Raw genomic sequence first — 8971 nt, forward strand, 5'->3', positions numbered from 1 at the left:
CACATTTCTACAGATGTCTAGTAATTTTTTATTGAATGCTAGATGTTGCATATTATGCATTGAGTGGTGCATTTTCTGTAATCTCTTAAAGAGTTTTGGACTTTTTTCTGGAAGGCAGTTAAGTTACTCCAGGTTAGCTTGATTGTTTTGATGCTTGTTTTTGAACTATTTAAGGGTGACTTAACACTGACCTTTCCTCCAGGGTTAGTTTAGCTCCACTACTAAGACACCTTTTTTTTTTTTTTGCCTTCTACTAAAGATTCTGTGATTCAGTAAGGTCTCTCCACTATTGCTGGTGAGAACTTGAATGATTCCAGGTCCAAAGTGAGCTCTGCAAATTATTTAGCCTATAGCTCTTTAATGATTATTCTTTCCCCAGAGTTTATCCTTTGCCCAGCTTTATCGAGTTTCACCATATATAGGTTGTTATTTGAACAAAGAATCAAGGGAATCTCTGTGCAGATATTTAGACCTCATTTTGTGATAGTTTCCTCTTTTTTGACATTCTGCCCTACAAATTTTAGATAACTCAGCTCCCTCAAATGCTGATCTTTGACTCCTCAATTCAATAATACCCTCTGTTCTCTCTATTTAGGTTCCCCTTCCCTTCACCACAATCCAGAAATTGACTCCAGACAGGAAGTTAGGGTGATGGTGGAATTTACCTTGTTTATTTCCCTTCTCTCAGGGATCACAGTGTTTTGTTGCCTGTGTCCAATATCTGAAAATATATTTTGTATAGTTTCCCAATTGTTTGTGATGAGGGGTTAGTCTAGACTGTTATTCCCTCACAACTGGAAGTAGAAATGGGGCTGACATTTTTTATTGTGTACTACCATCCCTCTGGTTGGGCTTCCCTGGTGGCTCAGAGGTTAAAGCGTCCGCCTCCAATGTGGGAGACCTGGGCTCGATCCCTGGGTCGGGAAGATCCCCTGGAGGAGGAAATGGCAACCCACTCCAGGACTCTTGCCGGGAGAATCCCATGGAGGGAGGAGCCTGGTAGGCTACAGTCCATGGGGTCGCAAAGAGTCGGACACTGAGTGACTTCACTTCACTTCACTTCACTTTCACATTCCTCTGGCTAAGCCCTTCATTACTCTCTTCCTGATTATTCTAAAAGCTTCCTTCTTTTTACCCACCAACCCATCTGTTCAGGGCATTCATGTTTATTTTTATTTATTTATTTCTTGTTTCATTTTGTTACTCCCTTGCTCAAAAATATTTAGTGACTCCTGGAGTGAATATATGATGTTTTTCCTGCTCTTATGTTTTTTCTTTTGGAAACCATCTCCCCCCACTACATTCTAATGGAAATATACCTCTCTACCCTTTACTCCATTCCTACTCACCCACCCTGGCTGGCCAGTCTTGGTACCTCATTTCACAGCAATAGTGATTGTTCCAGAGGTAGATAATGTCAATCATGGTCTTCTTTGGGACTGATATGTAGATACTGAGACAAAGGGATGCTCTTTTGTCTAAGTGTGTTAGGCTGGGAGAATGTAAATTTGGGACTGTTAAGGACCATCTTCCTTTGCCTAATGGAGAAAGATTTACTGCTGTAGGAGCAAATGAAATCAGCCCGATAGGTGAAGGACAAAGAGACAGAGATAAAGTTAGAGAAGATGCAAGACAGAGCATTAAGTCCCTTGATTCACATGTGCATGAAGGTGGCAAATCCCGACACTAACCAGTTCATTGGAGTAATTAGTTTCCTTTTGCTTAATAGAGTTTGAGTTGAAATTCTCTTACTTATATCTGAAAGAATTTCATTTAGGGCAGTTTTCCCTTTGTTTTTATAATAGATTATAGCTTTACAAAAGCTACTCACTAACCCCAGGAGATTTCCCTGCTTTTGGTACTTTGTGCTCACCTCAGGTGTGCTGTTCTTTGCTTATCAAAATGCTAGGCAGAGCAGCTCTGTGGTACTGTGGAAAGAGCTTAGGCTCAGAGTCAGAGAGATCTGGGTTTATGCTGTTTTGCTTCCTATTAACTGTGTGATATGAAAGGTCAGTTCATATATTTCACTTCCGTCTTCAATAAAGAGTGGGGAAAGTAGGAAGCCCCATGGTACTGATAAAAATTAGACTTATCCACGAATAACTGAAAACCGAAGATAAGAATACTTTGAAGAGATATTATAGAAGTTTCTTTCTCATGTATCAGTAAATTAAATCTGGTGGTAAATATGCAAGCTTCACAAAGTCAGGAGGGAGTCACTTCTTACCCTCTTTTCCTCCACCATTATAACATGTGGCTTCAATTCTAAAAGTATTCCTGTCTTTATTGAAGTCAGCTGGACCTATGATTCAGACTCCATATATTATTCCCACTCAGGTACCAGGAGAAATGGTTTGAGGGAAAAGATAGGCATTTCTCTATGTTGGAAATTTTTTTTCCTCTCAGAAGGGAGCTTTCCCTTCCTACTATTATTCACCTCTGTTAGCAGAATCTGTCAAAATAGAAAGTTGAAAGCTCTCAGAATCTCCAGTAAAGAGGAGGAGAGAGCAACAGCAATGCAAGATGGCAGCCACCATGAGCTCGGACTCTATGAAACGTGAATATACAGCCTTAAAATAGAATGTGTACATAAATACCCAAAGCACTATCCCTTTTGTAAGATTTATAGCAAAAATATGAATGGAGTTAATATTTCTAATGGAGTGGTGGGCCCAAGAGTCATATCCCTGCTAGCAAAATGGCAGAATTCATAGAGCATCAAAGTTGTCCTGCAAGAGCCTCAGCGTCTAATGATGTCTAAAGAAAATGTGAAACTCCCTCAGCCCCTTGAAGGACAGTGTTACAGCAATTAATCAAAAAGAAAAACCACAGGCCCTCCCCTATAACCCCTATTTGATTGAAGCAGTCTTCATTTTCCACAAGTGGTGCTAGTGGGAAAGAATCCACCTGCCAAGGCAGGAGTGCAAGAGATGCGGGTTTGATCCCTGGGTTGGGAAGATTCCCAACCCATGAAGGAGGAAATGGCAACCCATTCCAGTATTCTTGCCTGGAAAATTCCATGGACGGAAGAGCCTGGTGGGCTACAGTTCATAGGGTTGCAAACATTTTCCATAGGAGTAAATTTTCTAGATAAGTCTTACAGACCTCAAAGTACTGGAAAGAATTCCTCTGTCCATGGAATTCTCCAGGCAAGAATACTGGAGTGGGCTGCCATTTTCTTTTCCAGGGATCTTCCCGACCCAGGGATTGAACCTGGGTCTCCTGCACTGCAGGCAGATTCTTTACCATCTGAGCCACCAGGGAAGTCCACTGGAAAGGAAACCCCCATTCAAAGGCAGTTTGTCTTAAGTTACTGCAAATGATGCTAATTTTTTGTTGATTTGAAATACCTAAGCTGGCATGCTGCAATTCATGGGGTCGCAAAGAGTCGGACACGACTGAGCGACTGAACTGAACTGAACTGAACTGAAGTTGTGCTATAAAGTATCATCCTGTCAAGTGTAACCACTTTCCACATAGTTGAACTTCTGGGATCAAGAAGGTATATTTACACTGATTCTCATTATAACTGGTGAGGCACATCTGACTCAACCGTGAAAAGACACATCACATAATCCCCTTGCTGTTGATTACCTGGCCTAGGGTCTCTGCCTTCTCTCCCTTCCCTTCCCCTACTTCCTTCCCTCCCTGCAACAGCCCTCCAGCTTGGGGTGGCTTGTTAGAGTAGAGGTGAAGATTTCAGGTCATAGCCTGTGTGACTGCTGCTGGGTGTGTGTGTGTGCTTCTTCTGCACCCCTGGTTTCTTTCTTTGTCTTAAATGATGCTCCTTCTTCTGAGCCATCATCCTTTTCCCCACTCTGTACTATCACCCTTGGGCAAAGCATAGACTGTTACCCCCTCTGCTCCCTTCAGGAATTCCTGCTGCTAAGTCGCTTCAGTCATGTCCGACTCTGTGCAACCCCATAGACGGCAGCCCACCAGGCTCCCCTGTCCCTGGGATTCTCCAGGCAAGAACACTGGAGTGGGTTGCCATTTCCTTCTCCAAAGCATGGAAGTGAAAAGTGAAAGGGAAGTCTCTCAGTTGTGCTAGCTTTCTCCATATCTCCTCCCCCAACTTTTATGAGGGGTGATGACTTTTCCTTCCTCCTCCTCAAGTTCCCTTTTGGCAATGTCGCCACCCAACACTTTCCATGACACCTCCTTGCTTTGGATGGACACCATCAGGTAAGGTTGGAAAGAGTCTCTGACCTCCCTCATTTAATTTTGGAACCACACTTATTTACTCTCCACCAGCCTGGGAAATGAATGTTAGGTTCTCAGCCCTGCCACCCTCTGCTGTCATCATCCGCTGATGCAGGTTTTTCTAGCTCAGGTTTTGATAAAGTGAGAAGAATAGTCACCAGGGTTACTCAGACCTGCCAGCTCTCAAAGTCCTTGGTGGTTAAACTGGAAGAAAGGCCACAGAAGACACTCGTAAGCACACATGATCCCTCTGAATGCATTGTTTTCTTTTCCAGTAATGGCTTTTGCTTTTAAAAATTGAAGATGTTTTAAACAGTGCTCTTGTATGGTCATACTTGCAATCCATTTGGGTTTAGTTTGGAATCTGACAACTGGAACAAAAAGAGCCTTGAATTCAGTGCATACTTTTTCGTTTTGGTGCTGCTGCTTCTCATGGTCCTCAGCATAGATGAAAAAAGAACCCAGTGTGCATGGCAGATCCCTGAAATTCCTGGTAAATTGCTGTGTTTTTCAATTTTCTGTTTAGGACCGTGAAATTCTAAAATGTGGATGCATATCGAAATAAAAGTGATTCGTTGTGTTCTAAGGGTTTTTTTTTTTTTTTTTAATTTAGTATTTGTGTAAAATTACCTTTTGAAGCAACAACTGTCAAGTCTGAAAAACAATTGATGTTTCCATGAATCTTTTTCTGGGAAAAAACCTTAGTTCTAAGGGTTTAACATCCTATAAGTAAAGATGAACATAACAGTATTCCATAAACAATCTTTTTATTGTCAGACCATTACTTGATTTTAATGTAATAAAAAAGTGTGCACTAATATATATGTTTTAATAAAAGAGGAGGAGATAGGATCCAAGACTAGGTGGATCTATGATGAGTAACAAGTTTGTTTTTTTTTTTTTTTTTTATCAGCTGAGAAAGGTGGTGCTTTGCTTAAAATGGTTAGGCTTGCTTACATTTGTGGGGATGGCAAGGAAAGCGAAGATAAAGAGAAGCTAAGTAATTTGGGGACACTAGGACTACGGGCAAAGGGAAGGTCAAAGTTCACGTGGCTGCCTGGAGTCTCCAGGGCCCCCTTCCCATCATCTTCCGTGATTCTCATAGTGCCACCATTTTATGGCCTCTTACCCCTGTATCTTTCTTATTCCTAGCCTTATTTGTTCTCCGCCCCTCAAGTCACTACCTCCTCCAATATATCATCACGTTACAACAAAAATGTATTCCAAGAATACAATTTTTATTATGTTGCTTCTCTTTTTTTGGTGATATCCACTTTTCCCCCCCTCTCCTGACTGCTATATTTTGATTGCTAGGACCTATCTCTTCAGCAGTCATGATCCCTAGGATCCTAGAACAATGTAATTTAAGAAATTAAGACAGCCTTGGGACTTCCCTGGTGGCCTGGTGGCTAAGAACCCACCTTCCAATGCAGAGTTTGATCACTGGTCAGGGAACCAAGATCCCCACGTGCCACTGAGAAAGTCAGCCTGCTTGCTTTAACTACTGAGGCCACGCGCTCTGGAGCCTGTGCCCCACAACTAGAGAGACCCCCGAGCGCCACGATGAAAGATCCCTCATGCCCCAACTAAGACCCAACACAGCCAAATAAATACATATATCTATATGTTAAGAAGTTAAAACAAACTAGACAGTTTGACTCTCAGGAGATTGATACTGATTATTGATACTCAATGTGCAGCATGTCTTTGAAATTAAGCCATGTTGCTTTCACACCTGAGCCACAGAGTCCGGATGGTCTGAGCTACGCTGTGTTAATAACCAACCCTGGGCCGTGTGGGCTGGAAGGGGCTCCTCCACACAGACACTCAGGGAGCCAGAGTCACCACTTTCTTGTAGCTGCATCACGTGGACCCTGCGGTCCTCTCAGTCTCTAAGTGAAAAGAGAGCACTGGAGAGTGCCTGGTGTGCCCCCGAAGTCAGAGGATACGCTACCTGAGGTCGGCACTGTGATAAATGTATAAATATTCGTCTGTTTATTCATTCTGTCATATAGCCTAATGAGAGATAGTGTGAAGGTGAAGTTTGGCCAAGAAGACAAGAAAACCCAAATTCCACTTGTTCTTTCCCCCCCAGAAAAGTGAAGTGGAAGTGAAGTCACTCAGTTGTGTCTGACTCTGTGACCCTATGGACTGTAGCCCACCAGGCTCATCCATGGAATTTTCCAGGCAAGAATACTGGAGTGGGTTGTCATTTTCTTCTCCAGGGGATCTTCCCGACCCAGGGAATGAACTCAGGTCGCCCGCATTGCAGGCAGACTCCTTACTGTCAGAGCCACCAGGAACCCTGAGGAAATGAACAATGAGATGGGAACTGGCACTACCTCCCAATGCAGAGGACTCTGGCAAGCTGAGCTGGACAACACAGGCCAGCCCTTTCGCACAGACACCGTGGAAATGGAGTGCAGTGTGGGTCTTGCTTTGCCTCTGTGGTCCCTCAGTGTGAAGACTGAAGGCTTAATTCTTTTTTTTAAACTATTTATTTATTTTTGGCTGCATTGGGTCTCCATTGATTTGTGCAGGCTTTCTCTAGTTGCAGGAAGCAGGGACTACTCTCTAGCTGTGATGCATGGGCTACTCATTCTGGTGGCTTCTCTTGTGGAGCATGGACCCTGGGTGCATGGGCTTCAGTAGCTGCTGCATCTGGGCTCACTAGTGTAGTCACCACGAGGCATGTAGGATCTTCCCAGAACAGGGATCGAACCCATGTCCTCTGCATCAGCAGGCAGATTCTCAACCACTGTACTACCAGGGAAGCCTGATCAGTTTTTAATATAAAGAAGAAAGGCTGACCCATCCCCTCCATCCAGAGCCAGAAGACTGGCAAGAGGGACTGGCAGTGAAAAAAGAAAACACTAGTCTCCAGTGCCTGGCACCAGGCTGACCTAGTCCTGTGTCAGGGCTGGTGCCATGTGGGATGCTGAGGAGGAGGTGCGGTGGCAGGAAGTGAGGAGGGGGCTGGGTATCAGAGCTGGCCTCCTTACCCCTCTCACCACCTAATACGGAGTGTCTCCACTCTTTAGTCCAATAATGTTCACAGATCTATCCAGTCCTTGGAGATCCTTCCTTCCTGGACAAGTGAAGAAGAGGATGCAAAGAGGAAATGGATCTTGAATATTAATTAATTCAAAACAACATACTAGTCAATTAAATTAAAAATTGTGTTGAATAGCACCCATGGGTCAAACATTCCTCCCAGTTGTCATATCAGAACTAGGGTCAAATAGGAAATATCTAATTATATAATAGGCCACACTATTAATTTTCCTAATAAAATATGCATATTTTCAAAATTAAATTTGCTTTGCTGCCACTCATTGAAGTTCAGAGGTAATGACAACAATGATGCTAGGTGGCAGTCAGTTCAGTTCAGTCACTCAGTCGCTCAGTTTCGACTCTTTGCGACCCCATGGACTGCAGCACGCCAGGCTTCCTTGTCCATCACCAACTCCTGGAGCTTACTCAAACTCATTGCCATCGAGTTACTGATGCCATCCAACCATCCCATCCTCTGTCATCCCCCTCTCCTCCTGCCTTCAATCTTTCCCAGCATCAGGGTCTTTTCCAATAAATCGGTCCTTCACATCAGGTGGCCAAAGTATTGGAGCTTCAGCTTCAGCATCAGTCCTTCCAGTGAGTATTCAGGACTGATTGCCTTTAGGATTGACTGGTTTGATCTCCTTGCTGTCTAAGGGACTCTCAAGAGTCTTCTCCAATACCACAGTTCAAAAGCATCAATTCTTTGGAGCTCAGCTTTCTTTATGGTCCAATTCTCACATCCATACGTGATTATTGCAAAAACCAGTTTTGATTAGATGGACCTTTGTTGGCAAAGTAATGCCTCTGTTTTTTAATATTGCTGTCTAGGTTTTCCATACTTTTTCTTCCAAGGAACAGGCATCTTTTAATTTCATGGATACAGTCACAATCTGCAGTGATTTGGGAGCTCAAGAAAATAAAGTCTGTCACTGTTTCCATTGTTTCCCCATCTATTTGCCATGAAGTGATGGGACCGGATACCATAATATTAGTTTTTTGAATGTTCAGTTTTAAGCCAACTTTTTCACTTTCCTCTTTCACCTTCACCAAGGGGCTCTTTAGTTCCTCTTAATTTTCTGTCATAAGGGTGGTGTCATCTGCATATCTGAGGTTATTGATATTTCTCTCAGCAATCTTGATTCCAGCTTGTGCTTCTTCCAGCCCTGCATTTTGTGTGATGTACTCTGCATATAAATTAATTAAGCAGGGTAACAATATACAGCCTTGACGTACTCCTTTCCTAATTTGGAACCAGTCTGTTGTTCCATGTCTGGTTCTAACTGTTGCTTCTTGACCTGCATACAGATTTCTCAGGAGGCAGGTAAGGTGGTCTGGTAGTCCCATCTCTTTCAGAAATTCCCACAGGTTATTGTGATCCACACAGTCAAAGCCTTCGGTATTGTCAAAGAAGCAGATGTTTTTCTGGAATTCCATTGCTTTTTTTATGATCCAGTGGATGCTGGCAATCTGATCTCTGGTTCCTCTGCCTTTTCTAAATCCAGCTTGAGCATCTGGAAGTTTTCAGTTCACGTACATTGAAGTCTAGTTTGGAGAATTTTGAGCATTACTCTACTAGCATGTGAGATGAGTGCAGTTGTACTTATAGCAGTGGGTACTGCTTATTCAGTGTTGAATATGTGCCAGTCACAGTGCTAAGTGCAACACACCAGTGAATTCTCACAACAGACCAAAAGTCATGGATGTTACTGCA

General features: G+C 43.1%; 1 pseudogene; it reads left to right on the forward strand.

Annotated features, from left to right (window-relative positions):
* Positions 1–2516: 2516 nt before the first annotated feature.
* On the forward strand, positions 2517–2912 carry LOC109571651 (ubiquitin-conjugating enzyme E2 variant 1 pseudogene; annotated as a pseudogene).
* The last annotated feature ends 6059 nt before the right edge of the window (positions 2913–8971 follow it).

Source organism: Bos indicus, chromosome 18 (genome assembly GCF_029378745.1).
Source record: "Bos indicus isolate NIAB-ARS_2022 breed Sahiwal x Tharparkar chromosome 18, NIAB-ARS_B.indTharparkar_mat_pri_1.0, whole genome shotgun sequence".
NCBI classification, from domain to species: domain Eukaryota; kingdom Metazoa; phylum Chordata; class Mammalia; order Artiodactyla; family Bovidae; genus Bos; species Bos indicus.